Below are 20401 nucleotides of genomic sequence, written 5' to 3'. Positions count from 1 at the left end.
TCATCAAACTACACCACCGACTACATGGTTGGACCACAATGGTAAAATAGTGGTCAAATATGTTGGTGCCTACATGAAAAAGGCTATCTTTAGGAGTGTGTGGGTTCCAAAGATATATCCGTCTAACCAACAAGGACCCAAATCTTTTTGGGTACGTAAATTCCAAGCTTAACTTGTTTTGTAGGCCTACTCCTCCGATGAAACTTCATGGTTGCTTGATAGTGGATGTTCAAATCATATGACCGGGGAGAAGGACATGTTTTCATCCTTAGAGCATTATGACACACATAAAGAAAGCATTGTCTATGGTGACAATAGCAAAGGGGATGTAATCAGAATGGGTAATATTGCTATCTCAAACGACAACTCTCTCTCTAATGTTTATTTAGTTGAATCTTTTAGATACAATTTGTTGTCCATCTCACAAATTTGTGAGAAGGGCTACAATTGTCTCTTTACTAATGAGGGTGTGACCGTCTTTAAAAGGGAGGATTCCTCTATTGCTTTTATAGGTCGCTTGAAGGGCAAACTCTATCTTGTTGATTTCACAATGGATAGAATTGAGCCTAAGACTTGTTTAGTGGCAAAAACTTACTTGGGTTGGCTTTGGCATTGCCAACTAGCCCATGTTGGGATGAGGAACTTGGTCAAACTTCAAAAAGGCGATCACATCCTAGGACTAACAAATGTTGTCTTCGAGAAAGATAGGGTATGTAGTGCATGTCAAGCCGAAAAGCAAGTTGGTGCTCCACACCCCACCAAGAACATCATGACTACATCAAGACCATTGAAGGTTCTACACATGGATTTATTTGGACCCATTGCTTACATTAGCATTGGCGGTAACAAATACAGTCTTGTTATTGTTGATGATTTTTCCCATTTCACTTGCGTATTCCTTTTGTAAGATAAAAGTGAAGCTCAAGGTATAATCAAGAAATTCATAAAAAGAGCTCAAAATGAATATGATTTGAAGATCAAGAAAATAAGAAGCGACTATAGGGATACGAGGTAGGCTACGCTAGCGCAAAATAAAATTTTTCTACCGCGTAAACCAGGAAAACTATCGTATATGGATCACAGGATTACCACTCGATGCATAGGTGCGGAAGTTGTAGAATCATGTCAGGATAGCGAAGTTGATCAGTGTAGTCGAACACGTCGACGTCGAGCAGCTCCTAGCAGCTCGTCCACGTACAGCGAGGTCCTCCTCATGCCGCGGCTCATCGTCGGCTCGTCATGGCTTGTCAGTGGCTCCTCGTGGCTCGTCGGCGGCTCGTCCAAGTGCTGCAGGTGCCACACCTCCAAGGTATCCACACGTGCAGGGAGGAAGCATCGCAAGCCGAACTGCTAGGTCCACGAGTTGCAACGAGGTGAGGGCGTGGGAGGTGCGGCAGCTGTGGTTCGGCCAAAAAAAGGATGAACCCTAGGGTGCCCCCACCCCTCTATATATAGGGGTCCCTGACGGGCGTCTAGGTCCGAGGCCCAATAGTACTCCTAAACCTAGTCCAATTCAGATGTGATCTGAATTGGGCTTCCAACCCTTTAAGTGTGTGACCCTATAGGTTCATACGCATATAGACATGGACGGAGTACTCTTACTCGGCCAATAGTTAGTAGCGGCCTCTAGCAAGACGTGCTAACTCCTATACGCACACGAAAATCATATCAGACGAACCATCACAACATCACGTACATGCTATTCCCTTTGCCTCACGATATTTGGTCTAGCTCCAAGCCGACCACTCTTTCTCGATGTTGTGATTTGGAATCCCTTTCTAGGTTAACTCTTAACCTCACATAGCATGGCCATGCATTTCCGAATCCGATCACTCGAGGGGCCCAGAGATATCTCTCTCAAGTAGAGAGGGGCAAATTCCATCTTGACTGACCATGCCTCACAGCATGCTTTTTGACAAACCCGAAAGCTACCTTTAAGACTACCCAGTTACGGTGTAGCGTTTGATAGCCCCTAAGTATGTTGTTCCACAGCTTGAGTACATGCGACAGTCTCAGGTATAAGGACAAAGCGTACATGTTGTGTAAAGAGAGAACTATGTAACTCGTGTTGGGTTAGTCCTAGCACATGTCTCTACATGTGCCTACATTATTAGTTTGACATCTCCATGTCCATGACTTGTGAAACATAGTCATCAACTAATACATGTGCTAGTCTAATATTCATGTGTGTCCTCACATGAACTCCGACTAGGGACAACTTTAAAATAACCATACAAGTAAAGAGTTTCACATACAATTCACATAATTGCAAATCAATTCAAGTAGCCTTTAATGGATATTCAAGGAACACAATATAAAACATGGATACAAAGGAATATCATCATTTCTATGATTGCCTCTAGGGCATACCTCCAATAGTCTCCCACTTGCATTAGAGTCAATCTAGAAGATATCTAATACCCATGGCTCTTATGTGCACATCATGCTTAGACTACGGGAGAGGCTTTGTCCACGGATCAGAAATACTCAAATCCGTCTATATTTTGCATATCTTGATCTCACCCCGAATAATGAAGTCTCGAATGAGATGAAATCGCCACATTACGTGTTTGTTCTTGGCTCATTTGCTTGCGCAATAGCCCCATTGTTATCACAATAGAGATTCAATGGGCTAGACACATTCAGGAACACACCAAGCTCAATAAGGAAATTATTTATCCAAACACATTATGAAGCTACGATGTACTCGGCTTCTGTCGTAGAATCAGCCACTGTCTCCTGCTTGGAACTCTTCCAGCTAACAGCACCACCGTTTAGCGTGAACACAAATCCTGATTGTGACTTTGAATCATCTCTGTCAGTTTGGAAACTAGCATCGGTGTAACCTGTTACAACGAGCTCCTCCTCACCTCCATAGACGAGGAACATATCTTTAGTCCTTCTTAAGTACTTAAAAAATGTTTTTCACCACCGTCCAGTGACTCTCACCCGGATCAGACTGGTGTCTGCTTGTCATACTTAGCGCATATCAAACATCTGGGCAAGTACTTATCATTGCATACATGATAGATCTGATAGCCGAAGCATATGGCACTCTACTCATGCGATCCCGCTCATCAGCAGTCGAAGGACACTAAGCATGTGACATAGGCAAGAACCCTTTCTTCGCTTCTTCCATGTTGAACCGTTTCAACACTTTGTCAATGTAAGTATCTTGGCTTAATCCTATAAGCCTTCTTGATCTATCTCCATAGATTTTGATGCCTAGAATATATGTTGCTTCCCCTAAGTCCTTCATCGAAAAACTATTTTTCAGTGAAGTCTTTACGGACTCAAGCATAGGAATGTTATTTCCAATCAGTAATATGTCATCCACATATAAGATTAGAAATACTACAGAGCTCCCACTAGCCTTCTTGTAAACACAAGACTCTTCTTCGTTCTTAATGAAGCCAAACCCTTTGACCACTTCATCAAAACAAATGTTCCAACTCCTAGATGTTTGCTTCAACCCATAAATGGATTTCTGAAGTTTGCATACCTTTCCAGCATTGTTCGGATCGACAAAACCCTTGGGCTGCATCATATACACATCCTCAATTAGATTTCCATTCAGGAAAGCTGTCTTGACATCCATCTACCATATCTTATAATCGAAATATGCAACTATAGCTAGAATAATCCGAATAGATTTAAGCATCACTACGGACGAGAAGGTCTCGTCATAAACAACTCCTTGAACTTGTCGAAAACCTTTTGCGACAAGTCGTTATAGATGTGAACATTTCCATCCATATCTCTCTTCTTTTTATAGATCCATTTGCACTCTATGCCTTTAACACCATCAGGCGGGTCAACCAAGCTCCAAACTTGGTTGTCTCCCATGGACTCTATTTCGGATTGCATGGCACTCTGCCATTTTTCGGAGTTTGGGTCCATAATTACTTCTACATGTCGTAGGCTCATCATTGTCCAACAATAATATTTCCCGCATTTCGTGGAGCCTGGCCAACCTTCGTGGTTGTAGCGGTGCTTCTCTTGCCATGGGTATCTCAACTTGTTAAGCTACGTTAGCATCACTCGTTGATTCTTGCCCGATTGGCTCATCCCGAACTTCTTCAAGATGCACTGTCTTTCCACTCTTCTCCCCTTTGAGAAACTCTTTCTCTAGGAAAACACCATTTCGAGTGACAAACACTTTTCCCTCTGATTGGTTGTACAAATAGTATCCTAAAGTTTCCTTTGGATATCCCACGAAAATGCACTTATCCGACTTTGGTGTAATCTTGTCCGACTGAAATCGCTTGACAAATACTTCACATCCCCAAATCTTTAGAAAAGACAAACTGGGAGTCTTTCCAGTCCACATCTCATATGGTGTCTTAACTACGGATTTAGACGGTACCCTATTAAGTGTGAAAGCTATTGTTTCTAAAGCGTATCCTCAAAATGATAATGGTAGGTCCAACTGGCTCATCATTGATCGAACCAAGTCTAACAAAGTTTGATTACGTCGCTCGGATACACTATTTCTCTGAGGTGTTCCAGGCGGCGTAAGTCGTGGAACAATTCCACAACTCTTTAGATGATTGCTAAATTCGTGGCTCAAATACTCGCCTCCGCGATTAGATCGTAAGGCCTTAAATTTCTTGCCACGCTAATTTTCAACTTCATTATGAAATTCCTTGAACTTTTCAAAGGTTTCAGACTTGTGCCTCATCAAGTAGACATACCCATATCTACTAAAATCATCAGTAAAAGTTATGAAGTATTGGAATCCTCCTCTAGCTGTCGTGCTCATTGGTCCGTGTACATTGGTATGTACGAGTTCCAATAAGTCTAATGCTCTCTCAGGAAAACCTGTGAAAGGCGTCTTGGTCATATTGCCCAGCAAGCCAGCCTCACATGTCTTGTATGATTCAAAATCAAACAAAGTTAAAACTCCATCAGAATGGAGCTTCTTCATGCGTTTTTCACTTATATGACCCAAACGACAATGCCACATGTAGGTAGGACTCAAATCATTAGGCCGAGGCCTTTTAGCACTTACGTTACAGACAAATGAATCATCAAGATTTAAAACAAACAATCCATTCACAATGGGTGCAAAAGCCATAAACATATCATTCTTAGAGATCACACAACCATTATTTTCACTCGCAAAAGAATAACCACCCTTCATCAAGCATGAAGGAGACATAATGTTTTGACTTAAACTAGGAACAAAATAACAATTATTCAACTCCATAATAAATCCTGATGGGAGGTGGAGTTGCATTGTCCTGACGGCCAACGCAGCAACTCTTGCATTATTGCCCACACGGAAATCAACTTCTCCTCTTTCAACGCTTCTACTTCTTATAAGTCCCTGCATCAAATTGCAAATATGAGCAACTGATCCGGTATCAAATACCCAAGAATTAATAATTGTATCAGCGAGAAATATGTTATCTATAACATTAATAACAAGCGTACCTGAGGTGGAAGTACTCTTACTTCCGCCATTCTTCAACGAAGCTAGGTACTGCTTGCAATTTCTCTTCTAGTGACCAAGTTTGTGACAATAAAAGCACTCTTTGTCTGGAGCAGGTCTAGCTTTAACCTTGGGCGCTGGGTTTGGCTTGCTAGCCTTACTCTTCTTCTTTCAAGAATTGCCCTTCTTCTTAAAGCTAGGCTTGTTCTGTATAGCCATCACATGGCTGCTACTAGCACTTTTCTTAATGTTAGCCTCTACTGTTTTAAGCATGCCACACAGTTCATTCAGACCCTTCTCCATCCCATGCATATGGTAGTTCGAGATGAAGTTTCCATAGCTAGACGGAAGAGACAAAAGAATGAAATCAATGGACAACTCTTGGCCCAATGGGAAGCCTAGCTTCTCCAACCGTTGAGTGTAACCAACCATCTTGATTACGTGTGGATAACCTCTGCTAGATTGCTCTCAACAAAGGCCTTAGACACATTGAACCTTTCAGTCCTGGCCTGTGTCTAGAACATGTCTTTAAGCACCATGATCATATCGTGCGCCTCATGGTTTGTTTCGAACTGTATCTGCAGCTCGGGTTCCATGCAAGCAAGCATAAGGTAGCTTACTTTGAGGTTAGCATCACATGCTTTCTTGTAAGCATTATTAACAGCAGCAGGTGCATCATCAGCAGGTTCTTCTGGTAATGGGTTGTCTAGAATATCTTCCTTTTATCAATCCTGAGAACAATTCTCAGGTTACAGATCCAATCCGAGTAGTTTATTCCATTCAATTTGTCCTTCTCAAGGACCGAACACAAGGCAAATGGTGTGGTGTTGCTAGGTGCCATCTACAACAAAATAATAATGCAAAATACTAAGACAAATATAACCATGACAGAGCAAATCACATTAAACTATTTAATAGAATCTACTCCCACTAAAATCAATATCCCTCTATTGATACTTAGTGATTCAGGATCCACAACTAACAAGTCTACTGGTGAGCTTTAGCATCACCGCTAGCAGGCAAGGTAGATCGGTAAGCAAACTTCTTGATAATCATATCACATATGACTCTTGTTGTTGGGTGACATCTCCATGTCTCAGCCCCCAACCTTGATGCCCCAAGGTCCTAACTGTTAAGATGACCTTGTTAAGCAAACCAACCCTTATGCGTGTAAGTATCCAATACAAACCCGTCTAGTCAAGGCATACTAGTGGCACCCTAATTTCATAGACCTACCACCAATTGTACAAGACATGGGACGGTGCAAGTTTTAGTTGGGAGGGCACACTAACTTAAAATTTGTGAGGGATCGTTCTACTTCTAATATCACAGCATGTAGGAGTAAAACAAAAACAGAATAGCATGCACACAGTTGTGACACAGTATGGCCCGATTTCTATTGGTGATCTCGATATCCATAGAATCCATTCACCATGATGATCTACATCTCCATGATCCATGTGCGTCATCCTTCTGGTGATGAGTCCTCCAAGAACTAGTACATGCTATTACATCTAATAGCTAGTAAAGAAGATTACATAGTTGCTTGGATCATCACAGATTGGCACGCAGGCCATTAAATACATTAAGGTGACAATACATATGGCTCCAGCCATATTGCCATACGCGTGACATGCAGGTCATGAATCAGCTACATACATGCATCATATACACAAGGGCCATACCGATCACAAGATTCTGCAAAATAGAGTTAGGCGTTCTAACGTTCCAAACTTAAACAACTCGAAACTCCATCTTCCAAGCTGAATTTGGAAAATCTGATTTCACCAAAAATGGTAAGGCCATTGAATTTTATGTGTAGCTTTTTCTATAGATCAATTTTCATATAAAATTCACCTCGATCTGAGATCGTACCGAAAAGTTACGACTGTTTTACCGAAGCACACGCATACGGCAAAAATTCCGACCCGATAGTAGATCCAATCTACTATTGCGCATCACATGCGCTAGGCGTATGAACCTAGGTTTCGATTCAATCAATCATATTGATCTTCGCTCGCTGCAACTGGCATTACGTGTATCACTTAACTCCGATGGCGGAAATCCGACCGGTAGGAGTATGTCGTTACACGACCATTGCAGCAAGAACACGAAACCAGGTCATAGATCAATCTGACAACTCGCATATCTCCATATGCACACATCCCGAATCTATAACAAAACAGCTATGGCTCTGATACCACTGTAGGGATACGAGGTAGGCTACACTAGCGCAAAATAAAATTTTTCTATCGTGTAAACCAGGAAAACTGCCGTATATGGATCACAGGATTACCACTCGACACACAGGTGTGGAAAGTGTAGAATCGCATCGAGGCAGCGAAGTCAATCAGCGTAGTCAAACACGTCGACGTCGAGCAGCTCCTCAGTAGCTCGTCCACGTACAGCGAGGTCCTCCTTGTGCCGCGGCTCGTCGTCGGCTCGTCGTAGCTCGTCGACGGCTCGTCCAAGTGCTGCAGGTGCCACACCTCCAAGGTTTCCACATATGCAGGGAGGAAGCATCGCAAGCCGGACTACTAGGTCCGTGAGTTGCAACAAGGTGAGGGCGTGGGAGGTGCGGCAGCTGTGGTTCAGCCAAAAAAAGGATGAACCCTACGGCGCCCCCACCCCTCTATATATAGGGGTCCCTGACGGGCCTCTAGGTCCGAGGCCCATTAGTACTCCTAAACCTAGTCCAATTCAAATCATATCCGAATTGGGCTTCTAGCCCTTTAAGTGTGTGACCCTATAGGTTCATATGCGTATAGACATGGCCCGAGTACTCTTACTCAGCCAATAGTTAGTAGCGGCCTCTAGCAAGACGTGCTAACTCCTATACGCACACGAATTATTAGACGAACCATCACAACATCACGTACATGATATTCCCTTTGCCTCATGATATTTGGTCTAGCTCCAAGCCGACCACTCTTTCTTGATGCTGTGATTCGGAATCGCTTTCTAGGCTAACTCTTAACCTCACGTAGCATGGCCATCCATTTCTGGATCCGATCACTTGAGGGGCCCAGAGATAGCTCTCTCAAATAGAGAGGGGCAAATTCAATCTTGACTGACCATGCCTCACAGCATGGCTTTTGACAAACCCGAAAGCTACCTTTATGACTACTCAGTTACGGTGTAGCATTTGATAGCCCCTAAGTAAGTCGATCCACATCTTGAGTACATGCGACAGTCTTAGGTCAAAGGACAAAGCATACACATTGTGTAAAGAGAGAACTATGTAACTCGCGTTGGGTCAGTCCTAGCACATGTCTCTACATGTGCCTACATTATTAGTTTGACATCTCCATGTCCATGACTTGTGAAACATAGTCATCAACTAATAGATGTGCCAGTCTAATATTCATGTCTGTCCTCACATGAACTCCGACTAGGGACAACTTTTAGAATAACCATACAAGTAAAGAGTTTCACATACAATTCACATAATTGCAAATCAATTCAAATAGCCTATAATGGATATTCAAGGAACACAATATAAAACATGGATACAAAGAAACATCATCATCTCTATGATTGCCTCTAGGGCATACCTCCAACAGTGACAGTGGCTCAGAATTTTGGAACACCAATGTTGAAGAATTTCTTGATGAAAAGGGAATCAAGCATGAGTTCTCTGCTCCATACACACCTCAACAAAATGGCATTGTGGAGAGGAAGAATTGAACATTGATTGAAGCCGCAAGAACCATGCTAGATGAGTACAAGACCCCGGATATCTTTTGGGCCGAAGAAATCAACACCGCTTGCCATGCCATCAACCGCCTCTACCTCCACAAGTACTTGGGCAAGACACCCTACGAAATAATCACCGGTAATAAACCCAAGGTGCACCACTTTAGAGCTTTTGGGAGTAAATGTTTTATTCTAAGCAAGAAACCCAAAAGCTCAAAGTTTGGACCAAAGGTTGATGAAGGTTTTCTACTTGGTTATGGTACTAACGAACATGCCTATCATGTTTTCAACAAAACCACCAGTTGTGTTAAGATCACGGTAGATGTGACTTTTGATGAATCCAACGGCTCTCAAGTAGAGCAAGTTGATTAAGACCTTGTAGATGATGAAGAACCACCAAGCCAATCAATCATGAGGATGGGCTTGGGTGAAGTGAGACCGCGTGAAGTTGAAGCTCAACCTCTGGAAGAAAATGACAACAATGATCCACCATCATCAACAAGAGTTGAACCGCCAAGCTCTCAACAAAGCTAAGATCAAAGTCAGTTCATGGTGACGACTAAGCTCATGCATGGCATTGATCAAGGGGAGAACAAGGTGGTCAAACTCAATAAGATGATCCACAAGGTGAAGATGATGATGATGGACCTATTAAACAACAATCACAAGTGCTTTTTCCTAGAGTTCATTAAAATATTCAACGGGATCATCCCATTGACAACATCATTGGAAGTATCCAAAGAGGGATAACTACTCGTTCATGTTTAGCAACCTTTTATGGATGTTACTCATTTGTTTCCTCTTTGGAGCCTTTTAAGGTAGAAGAAGCACTTGATGTTCCGGATTGGGTGATGGCCATGCAAGAAGAATTAAACAACTTCACAAGAAATGAGGTGTGGGAGTTGGTTGAGAGACCAAAGCAAAATGTGATTGGCACCAAGTGAGTTTTCCGCAACAAGCAAGATGAACATGGTGTAGTCACAAGGAACAAGGCAAGGTTAGTTGCAAAAGGTTTCACCCAAATTGAAGGTTTGGATTTTGGTGAAACCTATGCACCCGGCTAGGCTTGAGTCAATTCGTATTTTACTTGCCTATGCTACTCACCATGATTTCAAGCTTTATCAAATGGATGTGAAGAATGCATTTTTTAGCAGCTCCCTAACCGAATTGGTGTATGTTGAACAACTACTGGGTTTTGAAGACCAAAAGTTTCCAAACCATGTGTACAATCTCCATAAGGCACTCTATGGGATTAAACAAGCACCTAGAGCATGGTATGAATGCCTTAAGGAATTTCTTCTCAAGAATGACTTTGTGATAGGAAACGCCGATTCTACCCTCTTTATTCACAAAGTTGATAAAGATATATTTATTTGCCAAATATATGTCAATAACATTATATTTGGTTCTACTAATGAAAAGTTTTGTGAAGAATTTAGTACGATGATGACCAAGAGGTTTGAAATGTCCATGATGGGTGAGTTGAAGTTCTTTCTTGGGTTTCAAATCAAGCAAATGAAAGAAGAGACTTTCATATGTCAAACCAAGTACACAAAAGACATGCTCAAAAGGTTTGACATGGCTGACGCCAAACTCATCAAGACACCCATGGTGCTAAATGGACATCTTGATCTCAATGAAGAAGGAAAGCCGGTTGATCCAAAGGTACATCACTTCATGATTGGCTCTCTACTTTACCTTTGTGCATCTAGACCCAATATTATGCTTAGTGTGTGCATGTGTGCAAGATTTCAAGCTAATCCTAAGGAATGTCATTTATTGGTTGTTTAGAGAATCTTTAGATATTTAGTTTACACTCTAAACCTTGGCTTGTGGTATCCCAAGGGCTCCACTTTTGACTTACTTGGCTACTCCGATTCGGATTATGCCGGTTGCAAAGTAGATCGAAAGAGTACTACCGGGACTTGCTAATTCCTTGGTAGATCCTTGGTGTCATGGAGCTCTAAGAAGCAAAACTTAGTTGCTTTATCCACCACCGAAGCCAAATATGTGGCAGCCGGTGCATGTTGTGCACAACTTTTGTGGATGAAGCAAGAGTGACTTTGGTTGTGAGTTTAGCAAGATTCCACTCTTATGTGACAACGGGAGTGCCATCAAGCTAGCTAACAATCCGGTGCAACACTCACGAACAAAGCACATAGATATTAGACATCACTTCTTTACGGATCATGAGGCTAAGGGAAATATTGCTTTACGTCATGTAAGCACCCAAAGGCAACTTGCCAATATCTTCACTAAACCTCTAGACGAGCAAAAGGTTTTGTGCTTTGAGGAATGAGCTAAACATCTTGGATTCTCGTAACTTGGCTTGACTTATTGCACATATTTGTATGTTGCCTATATAGGGAAAATGGGTTTAATTGTGTTGAGTTTCTTTCAAAACTTGGATTTTGATCCTCGGATCAAATCTTGACTCAAGTCATCATTGTTATGTAATGTTGCTTGTTCGCTGATCACTTTAGGGTCAAGATGTCTTATATGTCCATAAGCCTTTCATCTAGAAATCTCAATCAATATCCATCTTGAAATCTATCTTTTTGGAGCTGTTTTGAACCTGTCAGAACTTCCGACACTCTACTGGAACTTTTGGTGGGTACCAGAAGTTTCCAAGTCCCGACAGGGGTGCACTGGAGAATCTCATCTCCCATCGGAGCTTCCGACGGGCCATCGGATCTTCCAACGGTCTCCCAGGGGTATAAATACCACTAAACTGCCATCCTCAAACCCTAACTCCCTTTTTCTTCAAACTGGCGCCCTCCTCTCCCTTCTCTCCACCACTCAAGGAGATTTTGAGTTTTGACCGTGGAATGCTATATTTGGATTCTCCACACCTCGGAACTTCCGATCCACCCTTGGAATCATACGATCCGTGCGGGAAATCATGAAGGTATTTCACTCAATGCCCTAGGAGTTAGTGGATTTTATTTTGGGGATAGTCTCTAGGTTCATCTTAGAACTCATGCCTGTGATATCTTTTGGATTGGATGGCTAGATCTCAAGTTCCATAGATTTTGGACGAACTCGGGCTATGTCGGAACTTCCAACAGTGGGTCGGAACTTCCAATGATCGGAAGTTCCGACGCATGGCCAGAAGTTTCGATAAGCTCTTGCAGTTCCTGTTTCTAAATCCTTGTGTATCATCTCTGATCCATCGTTCGTTTCCTTTGCATATCCTGTCAGATGGGTCGTGAGAAGAGAAGCAAAAGGCATGAGGATACCCCAGAGATTCAGTCCGATTCCTCTACTGAGTCAGATGAGATTCCTATTTCTAAGGGGAGAGGGAAAAGGAAGGCTACTCCCAAAGTGTTTGCCCGTGCTAGTGGACGGGGAAAGCCTAGTGGAGCTGGAGGTTCTAGCCAAGGTCATCGTCCATGCATAAAGCAAGCATCCGCCCCGGGATCTCACTTGGACGAAAACCAGTCAATCAACTTGGATGCTCTTAAGACTATCATTCTCAAGATGAAGAAGCCCATTCGTCAAGAGAGACCCAGCTATAATCCAGTGCACCTTGTGGACTATCAAAAGGGGAGATATGATGTTCGTGCTCTAAGGTATGATGATCCATCCCAATATGAGAAGGAGTTCTATGGAGATGTCCGTTTTTGGTCGGGCTTCCATGCGGATTGGTATGAGTCCGTCATTCTCTGCAAATCTCATCCTACCACAGAAATGAAGTCTATTGACCTGCCCTACTTGAATAAAGTTGATTTGCCGGTTATTCAGCAAGTGTATGAAGCCTGCAACAAAAAACACCTTCTCTCTATCATGGAATTCAATCATTATTGGAATGAGGAGGTGGTGGTCCTCTATGCCACTCTCTACATTGATAGGGCCACCAGGTCATGCATTGGGCGCTCGAAGGGAAGCCACTTTCAGTCACCTATCCAAACTTTGCAGGTATTCTTGGTTATGCGGGAGCTGACCTTACTAGGTACAAGATACATGATGAGAATGTCATTGAGGATGGCGAAATGGCTTTCATGTATGATGTTGCTTATGCACCAATTGAGCATGGCACCACCAAGGGCATGATTCCATATTATAGATTGTTGAATCAATTGTTTCATTACACTCTTTGCCCTAAAGGTGGTGATTCAGACAACATCTCCAATATGTCCAAGAATTTCTTAACATGGATGCATCCGGATAAAGGGAACTTCAATGTCTTTGACTTCATATGGGAAGAGATTATTATTTGCTCATATTCTTCCAAGAAGAGTTGTCACTATGCACCATTCATCTTTGCTATGATTATAGAAGTGACGGACTTGGACATCTTAATGGATAAAGCTCATCCCATCTACAAGCCCAAGAAGGGCCAACTTGAGAGGCTTTTGAAGATAGGGTCTCATGCAATTCATCTTCCACCTCCAAGTGCTTCTCAAGGACCTTCACTTGGACCTTCTTCCTCTCATGGACCATCTATGGAGCCATCTTCCTCACGCCGGCCCTCTACTTCTAGAGGCCCCACTCGTGCTCCTAAGAAGAAGGGGATTCTGAGCTTCATCTCCCAAGGCCTTTTTGCTTGCTTCAATGTGGCGCGACACAATGCGGATGAGATATATGCTCACAAGAAGTAAATGGATGAGAAGCTTCTCAAGATTAAGAAAAGGCAAAAGGAGCTCATGGCCAAGAATGATATTCCCCACTCACCTCTTCGTGCTCCTATGGATTTCCCTCCTCCACCTGTTTTCTACAATCCTTGGGAGGAGATAGGGCAGCCCTCTATGTTCTTTGGGGCTACCCAAGGTGGTGATGAGGAGGACTTTGGTGGGCAGGAGGACTCCGAGGAGGAAGATGAAGATATTTCCGAGGCTCACACTCCCGAGGATGAAGAAGAAGAACATGATGGTGATGAGGATGACGATGAGGACGACGAGTGATGGCCCATGGAAGGGCCTTCCCTTTTTGGAGTTTGATGCTAAAGGGGGAGTGAGCTCACCATGGATAGATGGAGTTATCTTTATCTTTTGAGTTTTTCTAGTTTTGGCTTGTGGACATGTGAGAACTATTTGCGGTGTGATGCATGGTGTGCCAAGTAAACCTTTTTAAATTTGTAAGACTTATTTGTGACTTGTTAGTGTGGTTCATATCTCTAAATCATTTGTGATGATTATATCTTGTCATATTGTCACACCCGATTTTAAGGACAAAATCGAGTGCATTAAATACATGTGCGCCAGGATCAAGTTACACACATGTACGACAATAGTGAATAGCAAAGACAGTGCTAAATCGAATAAAGAGAGTACTAACCATTATTACATGACCGAATGTCTCAAATAAACCACAAAGTCTAATTATTACGCAGCGGAAATCCAAAGACGACGACGACGACTCCACAGGCAGCTGACTGAAGAAACGTACGCCTAGAACTCCTCGAAGTCGTGTAGATACTCCTCTTCCCAATTAACTTGGTCTGAACAGCAGTTTTGTAAGGGTGAGTACACTTATGGTTGGTACTCGACAAGTCGTGGGAAGTAGTGTAGTGTAAGGCTAATTCAAGGTATGGCTAAGGCATAATTAGCATTCGCTTTTAATTAAGTTGGTCAAGTTTTATTAGCAGTTAACTAAGTATAAGTTTATACCACCTGAAATTAAACATGATCATAAATAAAGTAAACAACATATGCATGAAATGATAACAAGTTAAGTCCATCTTCCGATAATATTATCATGTGAGGGTCCAGGCCGCTCTTAACCGTGAGCACGGCTGATCGATCAGTTTAACACTCTGCAGAGGTGGCACATCTTTACCCACAAGTCGCGTAAAAGTTCAAAAGAACTTTAGACCCAACCATGCGATGCTAGCTAGGCACCATACCACACTTCCGAGGTGTGATTGCATAGGGACGCTACGAGGCCTTTACAAAGATTCGCTAGCAATGTGGTAACCCGCTAAGGTTTCAGGTCGAAGCGAAACATAGCAGTCCCCTAGAGGGCATAGTGTCTTAGCCAAGCCCACTTCCCAAGAGAGCGAGTGCTATATCCCATCAACGCCTCCCCTCTTGCCCTTTCGGTAAGATTACCCCAAACCAGAGTTTCTAATTAATCAGCCAAGACCAGAGCCATTTAGTCTTGTGGTAGCACTGTTTTCCTGGGTGGTCGCTCCATGTTCCGATTAACAAATAATGATCTTGTCTTAATGAAAGGTATAACAGAAGTAAATCAAGATTAAGCATTGTGTGTAGTTAAACCACCATGTACCAAGTAAGCACTAAGCATGAGCTACCCAACATAAAGTAAACCGGTTGGTCAAGGCAAAGGTAAATCAATCTAGGCGAACCTTAATTGGGACCCATCAATTTAATCTTAATATGTGCATAGCATAAATGTTGAGTACGAGAAAGTAAAGGTGTATAGGACAAAAAGGTAGTGATCAAGGACACGACTTGCCTTCTTGGCCTTGCTCCTGCTGTTCGTACTCCTCGAAGGCTTGATCTGCAACTCCCTCGAACTGCGGGGCGTCTACACGCGTCACACGAGCACATACAAGCAAACATGGGCAAAAAGTAAGAAAACAGTACACCAAACATAGTTAAACAGAGAAAATAAGCTTGAAAAGATGATCTACGCTTTAAAACGAACACGTGGATATAAAGAACGCGAAAAACGGAGTTAAGATGCAAAAGATATGATTAAAAAAAGATCTAGGGACTTTTCTGTGAGAAAAACAAAACTTTTAGGGCCTATCCGCGAAAACCGAGGGCTTATACATAATTATGCGTATAAACCGAGGGTCTGACGTGTAAAAATATCAAACCCGGATGGCGGGTTGATTTCTGGAAAACTCAAGGGTTAAACCGAAAAATGCGAGGGCAGATCAGTAAATATTTTCAACGCGATCTGGACCGCGGGTTGATTTGCGGAAAAGGCGGGGGCTTAAGAGCAAAAGCGGCGCGGCGTGGCAAAGTTGACCGGTACGCGGTCTGATTTGACTGGCCGTGAGCCGTCGGATCTTGATCTGACGGTTGCGGTCGTCGATGACTCGCGGGCGGTGGCGGAAAAAGAAAAGCCGGCGACGGCGAGTGGCGGCGCGCGACGGCGAGCAGGTGCGGGTCGCCGGAGTCGACCGAAACGGCGCTCCGGGGCACCGTTTGACGTGCGGACTTCACCAGAAGAGAGAGGAGAACACGGCGAACTCATTTTGGGGGTTCTCGCCGACGGAAGCTCACCGGAGGCGGCGAACGGCGGTGGGGAAGCGGCGGCGGCGCTGGAGCTTGTGGCGGCTAGGGTTTGAGGCTGCGGGCGCTGGTGGAGGAGACCGGGAGGGGCGGCGGCTTTTATAGGCGCTAGGGGATAGAGCGGCGCGGGTTTAAACCCCCGGAGGAGTCGGAGCGGATGGAGTCCGGGGCGGAGAAGGCGCGCGGCGGTTGTGGAGTTCCGGCCGGATTCGGCCGGAGGTGGGAGACGACGAGTGGGGTCCACCCGTCAGCGGCGGAGGGGAGCGGTAGGCGGGCCGGCGCGACCGTGGGCCGGCGCGCGCTCGTGGGCTGCGGGGAGCGGGAGAGAAGCGGCGAGCGGGTGCTGGCGGAGCAGGCCGAGCGGAGATGGAGCTGGGCCGCGGAGAAAAAGGAGGAGGCCGGCGGGGCTGCTGCGGCTGGGCCGCGCGGAAGAAAAAGAAAGGGGCCGGCGAAGAAGAAAAAGAGAGGGGGAGCAGGCCGGCGCACCGGTGCAAGGCTGGGCTGAAAGAGAAAAGAAGAAGGAAGGAGAGGGAAGTTTCGGCCCAGGGAAAGAAGAAGAAGAAGAAAAAGAATGAGAAAGAGAAAATGGTTTGGAATTTAAATTTAAGTTTGGAAATTCAAAATTTAAATCAAACTCAAGCAATCAAAATGAATGCACCAGCATGAATGCACAAATAATTCCTATGATGAATTAATTGAATTAAGGAAAATGAAATTAAATGCCTAGAAATTAAATGACACCATAATTTGAGCAAATTTTAATGAATTTAAATTATTCAAATTTTGGGTGTTACAAATCCTACCCCCCTTAAGAAGAATCTCGTCCTCGAGATTCGGAAGATCCTGCAAAGAGGTGGGGAAATTCCTTCTGCAACTCGTCCTCTCTTTCCCAAGTTGCCTCGTCCTCTGTATGGTGACTCCACTGAACCTTACACATTTTGATCGTCCCATTCCTTGTAACCCTTTCCAAAGTATCCAAAATCTTAATGGGGTATTCCGTGTAAGTGAGATCATCCTGAACATTCAATTCCTCCATTGGCAACTGTTCCTCGGGAACTCTGAGGCACTTCTTAAGCTGTGAGATATGGAACACATCATGTACATCCGACAACTGATTAGGCAACTCCAATCGATAGGCTACCTGTCCCACTCGCTCAAGAATCTTGAACGGACCGATGAATCGAGGTGACAATTTCCCTTTGACCTTAAATCTGCGCATACCCCTGATGGGCGATACCTTGAGATACACATAATCATCCACCTCAAAGGTCAATTCTCTTCTCCTGGTGTCAGCATAACTCTTCTGTCGAGACTGAGCAGTCCTCAAGTTTTCTCGGATGATCTGGACCTGTCTTTCTGCCTCTTGTATAATTTCTGGCCCGAATAGCTGACTCTCTCCTGTTTCACTCCAATAAAGGGGTGTTCGGCACTTTCTACCATACAAAGCCTCAAATGGTGACATTTTGAGACTGGCTTGATAACTGTTATTATAGGAGAACTCTGCATAAGGTAGACTCTTGTCCCAACTACCTCCATGCTTCAGTGCACATGCTCTTAACATATCCTCCAATATTTGATTTGTTCTCTCGGTCTGTCCATCTGTCTGAGGGTGATAGGCGGAACTGAAATTCAACCTTGTACCTAGAGATTCATGCAATTTCTGCCAGAAGCGTGACGTGAACTGAGTACCTCGGTCAGACACGATCTTCTTGGGCACACCATGCAAACACACTATTCTTGAGATGTACAACTCTGCTAACCTTGCCCCAGAGTGTGTAGTCTTTACTGGAATGAAGTGTGCTACCTTTGTCAATCTGTCGACAATAACCCAAATCGAGTCATAACCAGCTTGAGTGCGGGGCAATCCAACTATAAAGTCCATGCCGATTTCTTCCCACTTCCATTCAGGCACTTTCAACGGTTGAAGCAATCCAGCTGGCCTCTGGTGTTCAGCTTTAACCCTTTGACATATGTCACAAACAGCTACATGTGCAGCTACATCTTTCTTCATTCCGGGCCACCAATACTTCTGCTTAAGATCTTGATACATCTTGGTGCTTCCGGGGTGGATGGAATAGGCAGAATCGTGAGCTTCTTTCAAGATCGTCTCACGAAGATTTCCCACATCGGGTACCCAAATCCTTCCTTTGACCCATAAGGTTCCCTGAGAGTCTTCTGTATAGTCTGTGGCTCTTCCTTCTTTAACCATCTCCTTGATTTCCTTGACCTTGGCATCCTCAAGCTGCCCTGCCCGTATCTCTTGCTCTAGAGTCGACTCCACTTCCATCGTTGCTCCCTCAGTATGTGCAACGACGCTCAAATTGAGCCTCTCAAATTCTTTCATCAACTCGTCAGGTAGCTGGAATGCTAAGGCTAAGTTAACATGACCCTTCCGACTCAAAGCATCTGCAACCAGATTAGCCTTACCAGGGTGATAGTGAATCTCCAGATCATAGTCATTGATAAGCTCTAACCATCGTCGCTGTCTCAGATTAAGGTCCTTCTGAGTGAAGATATACTTGAGACTCTTGGGATCAGTATAGATCTGACACTTAGTCCCCAGAATGTAGTGTCTCCAAATCTTCAAGGCATGAACCACTGCGGCTAACTCCAAATCATGAGTCGGGTAATTCTGCTCATGTTTCCTCAATTGCCTAGAAGCATAGGCGATCACATGACCTTCCTGCATCAGAACACAGCCTAAACCCTGTCGAGATGCATCACAATATATGTCGAACCCCTTATGTAGATCTGGCATTACCAATACTGGAGCTGTGGTCAACCTCTTCTTCAGTTCCTCAAAACTTGCCTGACATGCCTCTGTCCATTTGAATTCCCTTCCTTTTTCTAGTAGCGTAGTGAGGGGCTTTACTATCTTGGAGAATCCTTCAATGAACCTGTGGTAATAGCCTGCAAGTCCGAGAAAACTCCTAATCTCAGTTACTGTCTGCGGCGGATTCCACTTCAAGACATCCCTAACCTTGCCTGGATCCACTGAAATTCCACCATCGGAGATGATATGACCAAGGAAAGAGACTTCCTTTATCCAGAACTCACACTTGCTGAATTTCGCATACAACTGATGTTCCCTCAATTTCTGAAGCACTAACCTCAAGTGTTCCTCATGTTCTTCCTCACTCTTGGAGTAAATCATGATATCATCAATGAACACCACAACGAACTTATCCAGGTACTCCATAAATACCTTATTCATCAGATACATGAAGTAAGCTGGAGCATTTGTCAGCCCGAACGACATTACCGTGTACTCGAAGAGACCATATCTGGAAGTAAAAGCGGTCTTGGGTATGTCAGACGGCCTGATCTTCATCTGATGATAACCCGATCGCAAATCGATCTTGGAGAATACCTTGGCTCCTCTCATCTGATCGAACAAATCCTCAATGCGAGGCAATGGGTACTTGTTCTTGACGGTCACCTCGTTCAGTGCTCTATAATCCACACACATCCTCTGAGTACCGTCCTTCTTTGGCACAAAGATAACCAGTGCTCCCCATGGTGATGAACTAGGCTGAATAAACTGTTTTGCTGATAATTCCTCTAGTTGTTGTTTCAATTCTTTTAATTGTTCAACCGACATTCTATAAGGACGTTTGGAGATAGGTGCAGTACCAGGTAAAAGATCAATAGCAAATTCAATGTCGCGGTCAGGTGGCATACCTGGTAAATCGTCGAGGAACACATCCGGGTAGTCACACACCACTTTGATATCTTCCAAGGATTTTCCAGCCAACTGATTAACTGCACAATCTGCTGCTGAAGGTGTAGTAGCCACAAATTCAATTCTTTCCCCTGCTGGGCTTGTGAGAAGAACCGACCTTTTTGCACACTGTATCACTGCATCGAACTTGCTCAACCATCCCATACCGAGTATCACATCAATTCCACTTGATTCCAATACTATAAGATTAGCCGGGAAATCTCTGCCGATTATCTTGAGGTTCACTTGGTTACATCGATATAATGCTTTCATATTTCCCCCTGGTGAACTGACTAGCATGTGGCGTGGCATGGTACTTATGGGTATGTTATGCTTAGCTACGTA

The sequence above is a fragment of the Setaria viridis genome, chromosome 4, assembly GCF_005286985.2.
Source record: "Setaria viridis chromosome 4, Setaria_viridis_v4.0, whole genome shotgun sequence".
Lineage (NCBI taxonomy): Eukaryota > Viridiplantae > Streptophyta > Magnoliopsida > Poales > Poaceae > Setaria > Setaria viridis.
This window is presented reverse-complemented; position numbering follows the sequence as displayed.